The sequence below is a fragment of the Sprattus sprattus genome, assembly GCF_963457725.1.
Source record: "Sprattus sprattus genome assembly, chromosome: 2".
Classification (NCBI taxonomy): domain Eukaryota; kingdom Metazoa; phylum Chordata; class Actinopteri; order Clupeiformes; family Clupeidae; genus Sprattus; species Sprattus sprattus.
In genome coordinates, this window is record NC_137921.1 from 40,192,614 (window position 1) to 40,209,128 (window position 16,515).

The following is a 16,515-nucleotide window of genomic DNA, read 5'->3' on the forward strand; positions in this document are numbered from 1 at the left end:
CTTGCTGCTGATTGTTCAACATTCTATGAAAATTGATTGAATAACATCTTTTCCATGCACACACACAGACACAGACACATACCCACACACACACACACACAAACACACATGCACACATGCCCACACACACACACATGGAATTAGTGTAGTGTAAAGAGATTTTCTATATTAGTTTTATTATTTCCAGTATGTTTTTGATTTAATTTGTCCAGGTTTTACAAGGATTGTACGACCGTAATAACTTAATAAAATGTGGCTATCGGCACTAAATTATATATTAAATTCAGTAAATAAGTTCTTCATGTTGCCTTGATATTTATGCATGTTGGTGTTTGTGTCTTACAGTTTTTTACGATTGCATATACACAATTATCAAAACCTTAAACATCAGCCCTGATTTTCACCACTATAGGCACAATGTCAGCTCACACCTTTTGCAAAACAATACACACAGTGATTTGCAAAACACTAAACACACTTGTATACATTACACACAGAAGTATATCAAGATGTCACTTCCTTGCAATTCCAAAGCACTGACTGTCAAATGACCACACCTATGAACCAATTGACTAAAAACAGCCATCAAGTACGCAAACACATAAGTGCTTATAGTCCAGGCAAAGTAGCGTTTTTCGACAGACTAATTGTAATAGAATTTTTTTCAGCATAGATCATTTCTATGAGGTGTCCAGAACAACATACTAAAAGTCCTAAGAAATTCTAGTTGAGGAAATATGTTAAATTCTCACCAATCCGAGATGTTTACCATAAGGCCAGGTAACATAACAGCCTAATGGGGCTATTTTTTTCCTTTACTCCTATCAAAATGAAACTTTACACAATGAAACTACCCATGAAAAGTAAACAAATTTGTATTACAAGTTTCTTTGAAAATTAATTTGAATATGCAAATGAGCTATACACTAATCGAATATGCCCAAAATACACCCAAATAGGCTTAATTTTTTCCTTTACTCCTACCACAATAAAACTTTACATAGTAAAAGTATACATCAAAAGTAACTTCTTTTGTATTACAAGTTTCTTTTGAAATTAATTTGAATATGCATATGAGCTCCACACTTATTGAATATGTCCTCATTCTTACCCAGACTCAAGTGACATTGCAGCTGCTGCAAGCTATGTTCCAGAGTCACTATAAGTTCTACAGAGGAATGTTTGCTGGTAAAAAAAAACATTGATACAAAGGTTGCATCAATCGGACAGTCCATCATGCAAGCAATAAGACCAAGGACGATGGTTGCACCTCTTTAGCTTGGCCTAGGGGTCCAGATGCACCACCATTTTGCGTCACGCTTTTTGGTAAACACACTCCATGAGCATGGTTTTGCCTGTTCCTATGCAGATGTGATGAAAAATGAACAGAGTGCAGCAGTGGCACAAGGTACTGAGATCCCTGGATTCACAGAAGAGCATCATATACAATATCTTGCAGACAACGTCGACCACAATGTGGCAACCATTGATGGTACTGGGACGTTCCATGGGATGGGTATAATAGCTTGCATTACACCATTACACCAATGCAACAAAACAAACCTGTTCCAAAGATCCTAGTGACTGCTGCTAATATTGTTGCGGTTGGTCGCATAAACATCCAATACTTTAAGATTCCTCCTATACATGAACCTATGGTGTATCAGCCACTGGCTCTGTTGCCAGCAGATAACATAACATCACAGCTGGATGTCTTGTGGAAGACATCACTACTCCTTCACTCTCAAAGGCCATTTTGGTCTGGTATGATGCAGATGCTGCATCTAGGTGAACACCCTGGGAGAGCTTCAGTAACATTCCTCCCAATGATTGATCTTGATCCCAGTGATGAATCCTGCATATACTCAACATTGAGGTTTGTGGCAACTCAAGCTCTGCAGTATAATGTGACCCCTGTTCTGACGTTCGACCAACCCCTTTTCTGGAAAGCCTTGACCATTATCCAGTCTCAGCCAAGCAACAATGAACTCCAGCGAATAGTCCTCAGGCTTGGGGGATTTCACATGCAAATGAGCTTCTTGGGTAGCATTGGACATTTAATTGGCAGGGTCTGGACTGGAGGAGCTACTAGAGGTGTTGTATGCTGGAAATACAGTGTGCCACACGATGTCTGGCAAGGCTGTGTCCAGGGCAGTTCGTGGTCACATGCTTGTGGATGCCGCACTTAACACCATGTTGCTGGCTGATGTTTACAATGTGCCACTACCAACCAAAGACACAGTGGAACAACATCCAGTTGAGATTACGCCTGCCGCTGATACTGAGCCAGATGAGAAAGTTCCCGATGCCCAAGAAACGGTCACAACTGACTTGAGGATTGCAAGTGAGCTATATGATCGAGTCATGTCCTCTAATATGCCGATGGAAGAACTTTGTTCTGCTGAGGTTTTGGAGAGAATCCAGAGTGCACTCAACAACAAGAAGGAATCAATGCATATGAGGACAGCACAGCTTTAGCTGCAGTACATGGACATGATTGATATTCTGAGAAACTTCATCAAAACTGAGAGGACAGGCAACTGGAAATTGCACCTTCAGTGTGTTCATGATATGCTACCCTACTTTGCCGCTTCTGGACACAGACCATATGCAAAGTCAGCCTATCTATACCTACAAATGATGACAGCCTTACCTAAAACACATCCAGATGTCCAAAATAAATTTGAGGAGGGATTTCACGTAGTGAGGCAGAGCAACAGGTATTGGGCTGGATTGTCCACTGATCTCATTATTTAGCAGGTGCTTATGAGAAGTGTAAAAACACATGGAGGCTTAACAAGAGGAAAAGGATTTCTGTTGTTATTCCAGCGGCTTGTAGCAGTGAGAGACCGTTGTGAAGATTTGCCATCATTGTTCAAGTATGAACTCTGCAGTCACCCACCTGCTTTGTTTGAATCACCCCACCTCTCCCTACAGGCAAACAAGGCAATTCTTGCCAATGTCCTCTGGAAATCAGGCAGTTTTCAGGTTAGAGGCCAGTCTAAAAGCAGCATTGCCATCACCCATTGGCAGTAGAGATGCAAATGAGGACATACTGTATATTTGATGTGTGGAGCTCATGTGCATATTCAAATTAATTTCAAAAGAAACTTGTAATACAAAAAAAGTTACTTTTGATGTATACTTTTACTATGTACAGTTTTATTGTGGTAGGAGTAAAGGAAAAAAATAAGCCTATTTGGATGTATTTTGGGCATATTCGATAAGTGTACAGCTCATTTGCATATTAAAATGTATTTTCAAAGAAACTTGTAATACAAAAAATGTTACTTTTCATGGGTAGTTTCATTGTATAAAGTTTCATTTTGATAGGAGTAAAGGAAAAAAATAGCCCCATTGGGGTGTAATGTTGCACGGCCTTATGGCACACATCTCGGATTGATGAGAATTAAACATATTTCCTCAACTAGGATTTCTTAGGACTTTTAGTATGTTGTTCTGGACACCTCATAGAAATGATCTATGCTGAAAAAAATTCTATTACAATTAATTCTATTTTTGGCCCCAAAACGGCTTACTTTGCCTGGACTATTAGGGTAATTGTAGACCCAACAGGTTTACAGTTTTTCACAGTTAAGACCTAAAAAGCGAAAATTCGGCACAATCTGCACAACCTTCACTTCATGTATCAATCGCTTGACCCAAGTTGGCAATACTTTAGACTCCCTTATCTGCATTAGACTCTGATTTTCCTTGTTAACACTCTGATGTCAATTACACATCATGTTGTTGTCAAAACACTTAGGGCCAATAGTTTTCCGCGAAAACGGAAAACGGACGGAATACGCGGAATGGACCATCTGAAACGGAATGGACCACTGAAAACGGAATTGCAACTTTTCAAACGGAAACATAATTTTGTGCATCAAAATCGCCCAAAACCCCCTGTATTTTACCCTGTAAGACTGAATGTCTTTCAAATAAACACAACAACGATCGCAACAATGAACAAACATTAACTAGAAAATGCATTTCCTGAAGGAAATACCAGTGCATGAAATGCAAAAGTTAGGAAAGGAAGAAGAAAAGAAAGAAGAGTGAAAGAAGGAAAGAAGAAAGGATAGAAGAGTGAAGAAAGGAGAGAAGAGAGGATGAAGGAAAGAAGAGTGAAAGAAGGAAAGAAGAAAAGAAAGAAGAGTGAAGAAAGGAAAGAGGAGTGGAAGAAAAGAAAGAAGAGTGAAGAAAGGAAAGAAGAGTGAAAGAAGGAAAGAAGAAAGGAGAGTGAAGAAAGGAAAGAAAAGTGAAAGAAGGAAAGAAGAGTGAAAGAGAAAAAGAGTGAAAATATTGAAAAAAGGAGATAAAAATGGAGTGAAGAAGAGAGATTGAGTGTGAGAGAAAATAGACTGAGAGGGATAGAGAGAAAGATGGAGAGATGGAGAGAAAAAAAGTAGAGAATGGAAGGTGTCTTAATGTTCCTACACTGTAAAAAAAAAAAAAAAAAAAAAAAGTTGGGTGAACTCAAAATTTTAAGGCAACAAACTTCAGTAAAATTTGAAGGCAACAAACTTCAGTAAAATTTTAAGTTGGGCAATTAAACTCAATATTTTAAGTTTTGCTTTTGAGTTTGCTGAATTCTGATTTTGGTCAACTCAAGAGTAAGTTCTACTAACTCATAATTTTACATTGTAATAACATTTAATCCTTACTTGTGCCAACTCTCCCCTAAATTGTACTTACTTATTATTTAACATTGTAATAACATTTAATCCTTACTTGTGCTAACTCTCCCCTAAGTTGTACTTACTTATTATTTAACATTGTAATAACTTTTAATCCTTACTTCTGCTAACTCTCCCCTAAATTGTACTAACTTATTATTTAACGTTGTAATAACTTTAAATCCTCACTTCAGCTAACTGTCCTGTAAATTGTAGTAATTTATAATTTTACATTGTAATGAGTTCTTATACAGAATTCACTTTAAATGGGTTTAGCAGAATAATTTAAGAGGAATTTAAAATCGCACACTGCAATAGTTTATAATGTAACTCAACTTTATAATTTATAACCAGGAACTTCTAATCAAATGTATAGATAATTACAGACGCAACATATACATTCAAAACATTTGTTTTATTTATACTGTATCAAATCCCTTCCAAAAGGGGCAAGTAAATGCAAACTATCGAGACCATGTAACATGTTTCAGAAAAACCAACCAAAAAAAAAATGTTTACAAGGGAAGGCCCTTTAAAGCTGCAGTTTGTCTATGTGCAGAGATGTCAGATGTCTGAAACAAGAGTTGCATGAAACATTACAAGATGTAATTGACATATAAGAAGTAGAGTAAACATGCAGGCAGCTGTCCTTTTCAATATCCAAAATGATTGCTACGATTACGATTGCTCACTGTGAAGGTATATCCACTGGAGGTGCTTTTTGTGTCACTGACAGGCTCATATCATTATCAGTGTCTGACAACATTATGAAAAGGCTCCCCACAGAGCAATGTCTTTTTGTTTTTAAGATTAAAATACCCTTTGTTTAACAAGAAAAAGCCGCTATATCACCTCAATTTGAAAACTGAATCAAAAACGTCTAAAAATGACCTATATATTCCACAATTCACACTACATGGACAAAGATGTAAACAGTGTTGTTGGACTGCTCATTAACTTCACTGGAGCAATTCCAAGAACGCAATTGGATAACAACGTCAAAACGTCACGATTATCGGACCCAAAGTGTAGCTGCCCTCTAGCCTGGATACCAGCCTGAACTCCGCCCACAAAATTTTTGGTCTGGGAGATTCAGTCTGGAATCGAGTTAGTTGGGAGAGATTTAACGTTTCAAAAAGGTTGAGAAAGCAATCTAAACCAATCAAATTGTAAGGGCGGGCTTTATACGTTGATGGACAGATATAGATAGAATATACCGGAATATACATCGAACAAAGATGGCGCCGTCTCGGGAGCTTAGTGGGACATATTTTATATGATTTAAGCTATCTACACGACTTTTTTATGTCTACATTGACTCGGTTAGTTGTGTATACGCAAAACGAGTGTTGACGAGGATTTTAGGTCCTAACTAAAGCACTCTAGACCATTATTGATCGGTTATGCTAACGCGTTGGCCAAAAAAATCATTGAAACTAATGGTAGCTTCTAGCCTTGAGTGCTAATTAAGTAACGTGAGCAGGCATATCTCAGCAGATATTGACAGCGCATTAATTTTGAAAGAGGAACAGAGAAACGCGATCAAGGCATTTGTCGATTGAAAAGATGTTTTTGCCGTCCTTCCTACGGGATCAGGTAATAGTTTAATCTGTCAGATGGTAATACTACGTTGCTCTGATTGGTTCTAGGTATCCAATTCAGCGAAGAGGAATTTTCTTTCCTGGTTCGTTGAAACACGGCCCATAATCACAGCCCAAGAGTTCGGTCTCAGACTCATATTCTGACTAGAATTATGAGTATGACATCGTCAGGCTAGCTGCCCTCTCCATTTGCCTCGGGAATAAAGTTATCGATAACAACTTAATAAGCAATAACTGCAAGTGGCAACAATGTTTGTCTAAACGTGAATACAAACGTAGAACATATTTACAAAAACATGGCTTCTCCATATCCAGGGAACGTTAAAATGCACGAAATCGCACCTCGGCCCACCACCTATTAGGGGAAGCCAAGCTTTAAAGAAATCGCCACTGGTCGTAAGTGTGAACTAGCCAGGTAACAAACTACACACGATGGCAGACAATGCTAATATTTGTATGATGTACGCAAAAAATGATCTCCCCCTCTTTGAAAGATCAGCAGCCGCCACTGGTGGGGCAGGCAGCACACTGACTGCAGAACCGAGCAGCAACCTGTCGCTGGCCCCGCGCTCTCTCTGTCCCTACTAAACCAGCCTGCTCACCTGCTACCTGGAGCAGAGATGGAGCCTGACTACCACTGTGTAGTAACACTACACTTCTGAAAGATGGCATAAAATGTCAGCTAATGTTGCAACCACAATTTTGAGTTAGCATTAATACCCTAATGTCTTTTTTGTATCTGTAACAAGCTGGCAAACACAAATTAAAGCAGCACAACGGATCAATAGCTATACGCTAGCTATATGCTATCAGCTAAAACTGACGAAATCTCTTGAAATGTGCTGACTTTGACATTATTACAAACTAGTTACTCAACAACTGTCCTTACACAGTCAAGCAAGTGCAACACAAGACTAAGCAAGATGGCAAATAAGCTTACTAGTTCAGCAGACAGTGGAAAGTTGGGCGGCAAAACTACAGAACGAAGTTATGTGCCTATAGATCCTGCATAGCAATGGCGCGGATGCAATTCTCCATATTAAAAGTCATTGTAGCGCCCCAATTTTTTTCAAGCTGTTATTTTTAGGTTAAACTGATTATCCTAACCATAGTCCTGAAGTATAATTGTTGCATTGTGTTACTTTAACACAATACCAACAGTCAGAAGATAACATGCCTGTCCTGTTTGAATAGGTTGCCTGACTGATGCTAGCTTTCTCTAATGACTGAAAAACTTTGTGTAAATGTCTAGGTCGCTTTCTCCATTAAACGACGTACAACATAGGCCTACTGCACAACACAACTCAGAATAAAATTCGCGCATCATTTTAATTTAATTAAAGGTTGATTTAAAACGTACCTGTTTGGACACCAGCAAGAGGCAGCAGCACAGCCAGAATGAGACTTCAATTGTAAAGTGCCAACGGACAGTTGGCTTTTCCCGCATTTCACAACAAAGAGGGCTTTTCCCCGCAATTCACAACACAGAAATAAGAGTTAGCAGAACTGTTGTCCCTCGTATTGAACCCCATCTTAAGGACTTAAGTATTAACAACTCACCAAATCGTTTTGGATCATACAACTTTCTTGCTTTGTTGTGCTAACTTACATTATTGCCTAAAATGTCACTAATTACAGTGCATGAAATGCCCTGTATTGTTATTCCTAGGCTTCTTCTTCTTATTATTATTATTACAGTGCATGAAATGCCCTGTATTGTTATTCCTAGGCTTCTTCTTCTTCTTCTTCTTATTCTTGTTACCTTTTTCTGCGATTCATTCAGCCCGAACCACTTAACGTAGAAACTTCATTCAAACTTTGTCGCGTAGGTCTTGTAAACGACACTTATGCTATGTATTTTTCACTTTTCTAAACTTTATACTTTTTAAGATATTAAAGAAAAACGAATATAAATTTCTCCCATTGACTTACATTGGGCCATTATGACAACTCTTCTTTCCTTTTGTCTTTCCTTCTTCCACTCTTCTTGCCTTTCTTTTTTCCTTCATCCACTCTTCTTTCCTTCTTCCACTTTTCTTTCCTTTCTTCACTCTTCTTTCCTTCTTACACTCTTCTTTCCTTTCTTCTTTCCTTCTTTCACTCTTCTTTCTTTTCTTCTTCCTTTCTTAACCTTTGCATTTCATGCACTGGTATTTCCTTCAGGAAATGCATTTTCTAGTTTATATTTTCAAGTTTTACCAACATAAAGTACTGTTTTAGGCCAACAAATACAAGTTGCTTTTTTTACAGTTACAGTTAAATTGAGAGGGACAAAGAGGTTCCTTTGATTTGGCGCAGCTATATTAAAGAAAATACGATTAAAGAAAAACGAATATAAATTTCTCCCATTGACTTACATTGGGCCATTATGACATCATAATAGGGTCTTAAAACTGGCTTGCACCTGTGCTTTACTGACACCTGTGCCAAATCAAAGGAACCTCTTCTCTCTCTGTCCCTCTCAATTTAACTGTAACTAGGAACATTAAGACACCATCCATTCTCTATTTTTTTTTCTCTCCATCTCTCCATCTTTCTCTCTCAGTCAACTTTCTCTCACACTCAATCTCTCTTCTTCACTCCATTTTTATGTCCTTTTTTCAATATTTTCACTCTCTCTTTATCTCTTCATCCAGAGCCACTCTTGTTCACTCTTCTTTCCTTCTTCCACTCTTCTTGCCTTTCTTTTTTCCTTCATCCACTCTTCTTTCCTTCTTCCACTTTTCTTTCCTTTCTTCACTCTTCTTTCCTTCTTACACTCTTCTTTCCTTTATTCTTTCCTTCTTTCACTCTTCTTTCTTTTCTTATTTCCTTCTTCCACTCTTCTTTCCTTCCTTCACTCTTCTTTCCTTTCCTCTTTCATTATTTCACTCTTCTTTCTTTTCTTCTTTCCTTCTTCCACTCTTCTTTCCTTTCTTCACTCTTCTTTCTTTTCTTCTTTCCTTCTTTCACTCTTCTTTCCTTCTTCCACTCTTCTCTCCTTTCTTCACTCTTCTTTCCTTTTGTCTTTCCTTCCTTTCCTCCTTTTCTTAACCTTTGCGTTTCATGCACTGGTATTTCCTTCAGGAAATGCATTTTCTAGTTCACTGAGTTACCAAGCAGCACTGCACTGAATTACATTAGCACTGCACTGAATTACATTACCATGACTTATTGCTACACAATAACAATTACACAACTAATATTACTAGATACACAGTGGACATTACACTAGGCAACATGGATGTCATTCATATCTCATCCAGTCGAAATCTTAACAGGATTGAACCCATCTTTATTACAGCGTATCAACATAAGAACAGAACATAGCTAAATCTCCGCTTAGCATCATGCTAATCACTACTAATAGCACGAGCAGGTAGCCCAAAATTTGGTATTTAATACACGATCTATTACATAAGCAACTTCGTGAAAACCCTTACTTTCATTAAGTATGCACATAATGCCTCACATACAGGTCGAACAATGATGATTTAAGCATTGGAAATGTATAAGGCACAGTATGGTCAACTACTTAGCGACAAACTGAACTGGACAGTATCTTAACTGTGGGTGCTGCACGCACGCAAACAGCGTTGCTAGGCAACATCACTATCAACAGAGTTTTTCATACAGTTAACGTGCAGAAAGGCATTACGGTGGGTGTCCACGGGGCGACATGTCTTGCGTTTAGTCGGTATGCGTTTAGTTGCCTGGGGGGCGTGGTCAGAAAATTCAGTTTGGCTGTAGCAAATGTTCCAAGTATATGAAACTTATTAGCAGCTCGCTAGCTAGCCACTAATTACAATGGGTTTTTGCGGCAAGCTAACAGTAATAGTTCAGTTAAGATGTTGCGCTGATTACTTTAATTTGTAATTTGTGAATTTATTCTATCTAAACCATATATATCAGCCAGTTCAATCACGAAAACATGGTATTGTAACATATTTAGCAGCTAGCTAGCTACAATGGCTTTTCAATGGGGTTTCGGTCAAAGTATTAGCGGCAAGCTAACTAATAGTTGAGAGCTTAATTAGAGCTTAATTTAAGACCTACAATATTATGTTTGACCTCACAGCATTCGTGTAGCATATAAACAACAAACCGAGTCGATTAGACGTATACAAGTCGTGTAGATAACCTTTATTCACATAAAATATGTCCCGGTAAATGAGTCCCGATGTCCGCCATCTTTGTTCAAAATGTTTGATTACTCCCGCCCCTATGAGCTACGCTGACTTCCAAATCACCCACACGCCGAACTGATTGGCTCTCAGCAGGCAGCAAGTCGCCTTCATTTGCATAGAGTTAAAAAATCCCCAACTTTCTGCAGCCAGGAGAGCCAACTTTTTCCTCAGCCGTTGTCGGCAGGCAACAAGACGCTTCCATTCTATCCCAATGAGAGCGACACGATTTGTCGCCCCGTGGACACCCACCGTTATACGGCTGTTTTTATTTTTTTGACGCGGAATCACGGAATTACCAAAAACGTGACACGGAATTTGCTTTTTTTTGACGCGGAAAACTATTGGCCCTAAACACTGTACACAATGTTCTGTTGTTGCACACACTTCTCAAGTAAAATCTCAAAGCATCAACCTACAAGACACAAATAGTCAAATCTCTAAACATTCAGGTCTTTTGACCAATTGGCAGTGAGGACTGCACCATAAAAGTGTCTTGAGCCTCTGTTTTGTTTGGTAAACTATGGAGAACTTCGAAAAGATCGACAACCAGAGAAGGAGAGGGGTAAGATTGAGAGTAGGAGGAAGAGGAGGACAATAAGGAGGAAGTGTAGGAGGTTGAGGAGTAGGAGGACAGAGAGAAGGAAAAGGAGGAGGAAGAGGACAAGGAGGATGAGGAAGAGAATGAGAAGGACAAAGAGAAGGGGGAGGAGAAGGAGGATGAGGAAGATAATGAGAAGGGCAAGGAGAAGAAGGAGGAGGAGGAGGAGAAAGAAGAAGGAGAATGGTCATCTCTCATGAAATTTGAGCCGCTGTGGTAGACCATGTGCTCAACCATGGTTTGAGCATGAGGGAGGCTGGCCAGAGGGTCCAACCAAATCTCAGCCGCTTCACAGTTGCTGCCATCATTAGAACATTCAGGATGGAGAACAGGTACGAAATCTATTTGCCTTGTGTAGTGTAATACTGCATATACAGTTTTTCTCTGTTCCTAAAACAAAATTTGTCAAAGCATGCCTCGGTTTCTCTTAGCTCTAAACACAAATCCCTAAACCACTCACACAAAATGCAAAACCCTTTATATCTCCTGCAAAATGCCACTTTGGTTTCAAAACACTATTATGTCACCTCAAACACAGACCATTATTTGAGTAGACATTCTAAGCATTGATTGAACACTGATGTGTTCAATGGAAAACACTACTATGAAATGGGAAAACACTAGTATGAAGGCCTTATCAGGAGTATTATGCCTTTTCATCTCCAGGGTTACTGTACGCTTTCTCCTGTTGTAAAATATTGTAACTGTATAATGTTTTAACTCAAATATAAAACAACTCACAAACATCACAGTTTTTCCCAATCGTTTTCAGGCATTTAGCGAATCATGGGTCAACTTCATCTAATGCTCACATCTTCTTTGCACAGCAAGAGTCTTCTCTGGCGAATGGGTTAACCATTTCTCATTGCTTTCACACAAATTTCTTTGAGTTTTAACACACTTTTCAAAACAGTTTACACACTTCTCAGAGAAAGACACAAAACCTAATTGAATAACCATGTCAACACATTGCAGACACTTAGTAGCAGCCTACTGGCACTGCTCTCTATATTCTAAATATCGTCAGCACCTGTGTGAACTCTCTGTGCAAAACTAATCAAGCAGTTCTCAACCTCTAAAAAAGGGTCAATAGATCGAAGTTGATACTACAGTAAGCATGTATCGATAGGCCACCAGGATCAGGACAAGGAAGAGGTTGTGGTAGAGGTAGAGGGGCCCCTGTCAGGGGATGTGGCATTCGTGTAAGATGCTCAAATGAAATTAGGGCAAGAGTCATTGATCTATAGTGAATCATGACCACCATGAGAGAGGCTGGCCAAAGGGTTCTTTCAAACCTGAGCTGTCATACTGTGGCATCAATTGTTTGTACGTTCAGCAATGACAATGACACTTTGCTGGCCTTCACAGTCAATATAATGTATTGTGTTTCACTGTATTTGCACTCTTGGCAACAACAATTTCTATACTTTTGTAAAGTATGTTGTCACAATACAATGTATACTGTAGTTTCACTACTGTATAGTGAATCATGACCACCATGAGAGAGGCTGGCCAAAGGGTTCTTTCAAACCTGAGCTGTCATACTGTGGCATCAATTGTTTGTACGTTCAGCAATGACAATGACACTTTGCTGGCCTTCACAGTCAATATAATGTATTGTGTTTCACTGTATTTGCACTCTTGGCAACAACAATTTCTATACTTTTGTAAAGTATGTTGTCACAATACAATGTATACTGTAGTTTCACTAAAGTTTTTTACAACATATACGGTCGAATTCTGAATACTTTACGTAAATGTACAGTATTTACAGCCTATTGCACTATTTTTACAGAATCAACACACTGGCCCAAACTGGTGGCAGGGGGAGATTGTTCACTGCAGAACAGAGTTGACCTCATTTTGACGTACAGAATATACATGTATTGTGGAAAAAGGACTGCAATACTGTAAAAAACAGTAGAACAAATGATACGTAGTCATATATATCATCATGTATAGTGTTTAGCAATACAAAAATCAAAATTTTACTGTATACAAATGTTCAGGTTTCGAATACTTTCTGACAGTAGTCCTTCAGCAAGAGTGCTCAGTACAAAACCCAAATTGTCGTACGTTGTCAGTGGTAAAATACAGTAGTCAATACTGGGAGGGTGTTGCACAAAAGTTGAAGTGATGCTTTCATAGGTTGATATTGAAAGCCGTATTTTGAGTTTTGCTATCCATTGTTAAATAAATGAGAAAACATACATTTTCAATTCAGCACAAATTGTAGGTTTTGAAGAAATTGTTTGGATTTGATGGGTGTGTGATACGTTTTTGAGAAGGTAGTGTCATTCTGCAACCATCATATAGTGTTTTGGTCATTTCAGCTTCAGTTAAGGGCTGTGTGTGAGCTGTTTTGAAAAAGTAAACAGTGAATGGAAAAATTCGCCAAAGCGATTGAGAAAAACTGTAAAGTGTTTTACAACATATACGGTCGAATTCTGATTACTTTACGTAAATTTACAGTATTTACAGCCTATTGCACTATTTTTACAGAATCAACACACTGGCCCAAACTGGTGGCAGGGGGAGATTGTTCACTGCAATACTGGGAGGGTGTTGCACAAAAGTTGAAGTGATGCTTTCATAGGTTGATATTGAAAGTTGTATTTTGAGTTTTGCTATCCATTGTTAAATAAATGAGAAAACATACATTTTCAATTGAGCACAAATTGTAAGTTTTTAAGGAATTGTTTGGTTTTGATGGGTGTGTGATACGTTTTTGAGAAGGTAGTGTCATTCTGCAACCATCATATAGTGTTTTGGTCATTTCAGCTTCAGTTAAGGGCTGTGTGTGAGCTGTTTTGAAAAAGTAAACAGTGAATGGAAAAATTCGCCAAAGCGATTGAGAAAAACTGTAACGACTTACAGTAAAGATTTCTTTTTTTTTTCAAAAGTGCTGTAGCCTTTACATCAGAGCAAACACAACCGAATGTGGAGATGATTTACACAGAACAAACAATAGGATATTGATACAGTCAACAAAAAAAGAAAGAAAAATGTAAAATAAAAAAGGACAAAAAAACTAGACTGCATCCTGTTCTTGCTCAAGACAATATCGACAATTGTTGTGTTGTGAAACATCTGAAAATACAGTAACATTTGATTGGATTACAATACAGTACAGTAATGTTTCATTACTAACGTAATCAGTTGTGGAAACGTATATGACTTACTTGCACATAGTCATATCATACTGTAATTGTTTGACTCTATCAGAGTTTCTGTCAAAAGGCACCCTGTACGCCTGCTTCATTCTCGAGGTGTTCTGCCTTAGAACATGGTCCACTGTGGCTAGGCTCACTGTATTGATGTTTAGGAATATGTCTTGGTCATCAATGGTTGCACTTTGTATTTGTTTACTGTATAATTTTACAAATACAGTACAATGTAAAATACTCTAAGTACAAGAATACTATGCTCCTGATAAGGCATTCAAACTAGTGTTTTACTGTCATAGTAGTGTTTCTTACCCATTCTCTCTTCTGAATGTCCAGAGAATCGGTGACACTGAGAAGCGGCTTATGTTTGGTTGAACCCTCTGGACAGCCTTGCCAGTCTCCTGCATGGTCAAACCCATGTTGACCACATGGTTGAACACATTGGCCTGAATCTCATCAGAGATACAGTAATGGCTCTCCATCTTCCTCTTCCTCTTCATCATTTTCCTCCTCCTTCTCCTCTTACTCTCACTCCTCTGCCTCTCTGATCACTTCTCACTTCAATGTTGCCATAAATTGTTCTCCAAAATAGGAGCTAAAGTTTTGATTTCAAATTGCACAACAGCTTTGGAAATGGAAGTTTTGTCATTTGAATAGCAGTGTGTTCTGTCTGAAAGCAAGGAGGTTTTGACATTGATAAACTGTGCAAAGTGGAGAGGATGGTGTTAAGTATTTTGTAGAAAGTGTGGTTAACAAATTAAATCTGTGTCTAAAGCAGAGAATTGTGTGTTGTGTTTTGAAGAAAGTGCGGTTAACAATTGAAATCTGTGTCTAAAGCAGAGAATTGTGCATATAGTTTAGCAGAATTGGTTTAGGGAGTTGTCACTTGGGTTTAGTGTTCAGAGAAACCGAGGCATGCTCTGAAAAATTGAGTTTTTGGAACGGAGAAAAACTTTAAATAGAATACAGTGTGCTCACAGTATTTGTATTTTGCAGGACTGAAAGAGAACCACACTGTGGAGGAAGAACACACACTTTAGGAGAGAACTTGGAGAAAAACAAAGTTACAGGTTCACCGGGACATCTTAAAAGAAAAAATAGCAAATTATAATAGAGCTGTTCGGAATGAGAGAAGGATCCACTTCTAAGATACTTGCTGAAAACAGCGGAAACTCTAGGATTCTGTTCTCTACCATTGATCGGCTGCTACACCAAACACCGCTTGACATACTCAGTCAGACATCTTCTAGAAGATGTGAAGAATTTGCAGAATTCTTCAAAAGCAAAGTAACTTCATTAAGGGAGGCTATTGGTAGCACAGATGATAAAATTTATAGTACACCCAAAAATAGCCCCCCAGAACTAAGTTCTTTTAAGGCTATTATTCAACCTGAGCTCAGCGAAATTATAACTCAGACCAGCTCCTCAACATGTGCCTTGGACGTAGTCCCCACTAAATACCTTAAAAAAGTATACGATAGCTTGGCCCCCTTTGTTTTTAAGATAGTGAATACCTCATTAGAAACAGGTATATTTCCGACTGCTTTTAAAACCGCTGTTGTGAAACCTCTGCTTAAAAAGACGAATCTTGACCACACCATCCTGAGTAACTACAGGCCTATTTCAAACCTACCGTTCCTGAGCAAAGTACTTGAAAAAGTTGTCTGTAATCAACTAAATACTTTCCTCAAAGAAAACAGCATATTGGAAAAGTTCCAATCAGGTTTTAGATCAAATCACAGTACCGAAACGGCCCTTGTTAAAATAGTAAATGACCTCAGACTTGCTACTGATTCAAACAAAGTGTCAATCCTTAGTCTTTTAGATTTGAGTGCGGCATTTGACACCATTGATCATGACATTTTAAATCACCGCCTTGCGACGTGGGTTGGTCTCTCCGGAAATGTTTTAAATTGGTTTCAAACCTACATCACTGGCAGAGATTTTTATGTTAGTCTATGAGATAATGTATCAGTTAAACACAAATTGCCTTTTGGGGTGGCCGAGGGAAGCTGCCTTGGTCCTCTGCTCTTTTCCTTATACATGCTCCCATTAGGAAACATCATAACTCAGAATAATGTGAACTTCTACAGCTATGCTGATGACACCCAGCTTTATATTTCTGTGGAACCAACCAACCCAGATGGCTTTTCCTCCCTCACGGCATGCCTAACCTCCATTAATCAGTGGATGAGCAAAAACTGCTTGAAGTTGAAAGATAACAAAACAGAGGTTCTTTTGGTTGGGTTCTCTGTCATCTTGGGAACTTGGCACATCAGGTCAAACCAAAAGCAACCATAGGTG